Source organism: Vigna radiata, unplaced genomic scaffold (assembly GCF_000741045.1).
Source record: "Vigna radiata var. radiata cultivar VC1973A unplaced genomic scaffold, Vradiata_ver6 scaffold_158, whole genome shotgun sequence".
NCBI lineage: Eukaryota > Viridiplantae > Streptophyta > Magnoliopsida > Fabales > Fabaceae > Vigna > Vigna radiata.
In genome coordinates this window covers 812060-813980 of record NW_014542914.1, presented here as the reverse complement: position 1 = coordinate 813980, position 1921 = coordinate 812060, and positions in this window count along the sequence as shown.

The window sequence follows — 1921 nt, the reverse complement described above, 5'->3', positions numbered from 1 at the left end:
CTTTTATGGATGTAATGGGGCCAAGGACAAGGGATGATAAATATGGATGAGAAGCTACAAACCCAAAGGAATAGAGGAGCAATGGGGAACAAGTGAAAATACAACCAAATCACACCCAAAACCCTCTAACTCAATCCTCTTCTTGACTCCATTATTCACACAATTTTTTTTTTCATTTTTCTGTATATTTTTTTTCTTTTTTCTTTCATCTTGTCTCTTTTCTTTTCTCTCTTTTCAGAACACAACTGTAAGAGACAAGATACACAACATATTTACAAAACAAAACAAGAAGAGGAACCAACTAGCCAATTCATCTGAATCTCCCAAGAGACCACACTTATTCCCAAAACAATTCCAAAGCTCCAAAATTCCCTAAGGTTCAGGTAATCATGGTTTTTCAGTTAGGGCTAGTGTATGAGCTTCAAAACAAAGAAATGGGAAAAGATATAGGCTCAAAAGGGGTTACCAATGGATCAAAACAAGGTAGGCTCATTTGGCTAGAGAGGCTAAACAATAAAACTGCCTTTATCACTTCCAAACATGCATATCAATCAAGAATCATCAAAAAGAGTCAAGCCAAGGCATATGTGCAAGCAATCAAGAGACATATCACACACAAGAAAAAAAATATCAAGTGGCTCAAATTCTCACACAGGGCATTTCTGTCACAATCAAATCAACCTCACAAACATCATAATCATCTTTCCAAGCAAAGAAAGGCAAGGAATTCCAAGCAAATAAGAGTATCAATGAAGTGAAAGACAAGTCTACAACCTAAACAAAGTCCAGAAATCAAGAGAAACATGTAAAACTGTACGCAAAACACAACAAAAACTACCTAGAAAACAAAAAATTTAACGCATAAAACATAAACTGAAACAAAGAAAAAGTGAAAATCTCCCCCAATAGACCACACTTAAACTACACAGTGTCCTCAATGTGTCATAGGCATAAGATCAGAAATCAGAACAGTCAACAGATCATGGACAAGTGCAATAAAAGCAGGAAAGAGGGAGAAGGGAAAGAAGAAAACTCCCCTGATCATGGTGGCAGTTGCCAATTTTGGACTTTCAGGGAGATCTCTTCCACCACTGGATTCAGCAAGGAAGTCTTGAGGAGGAACTGCTTTAGTCTCCAAATTTGATCAAGCAGGGAGATGTCCTCCACAGCTGGATCTAAGAAGCAGTGATTGTTGATGAGCAGGTTCAGCTGGTGCCTATTAATCTTCAAACTGTTGGCACCTTTGTCTTCCACCATGGGTGTGTGTTGATCAAATGCATGTGTACCTCCTGCAACATGGTTAGTGCAATGTGGTTCCAAAGAAATAATATGCAGAGGTATAACACCCAATCCCAATGTAAGAGGTTGAACCTCAGATATACCCTTAGAACATGAATCAATCTCAAATGTAGAAACAATATCAACAGCATGCTCAGATTCATGTTCAGTGCATGGACAACAAACATTTAGATGTGATAGCAAAAGGTGGTTCTCATCATGCAAGGAGGGAGAATTAAAAATAGGCTCATCAACATCATAATCATCAACATACCTATCAATAGAATAATCATCAACAACCGAATCAATCATAGGTATGTTTACCTCCACTTCCCTGAAGATTGGTAGAGTGGTGGAAGGTGAAGTTGGTCTACGTATCTCAAAAGTGTTGCTAATATCTGTCTGGTCCTCCAATTCTTCATCAGTCTCCTCAGGTACAAGAGTCGGGACATAGGAGGGTGGGAAAGTAGGTGGCACAATAGTTAGCTCATGACTCTGCTCCCCATCTCCTATGTGGATGGCACCAACATCATCAGGAAGCTGAACAGTCTGGAATGATGATTCCTCTGAAATTTGAGACTGTTCCTCAGTGAGCTGAGTGGCCATCTGCCCTATCTGATCAGTCAAACTCTGAATGGAAGCA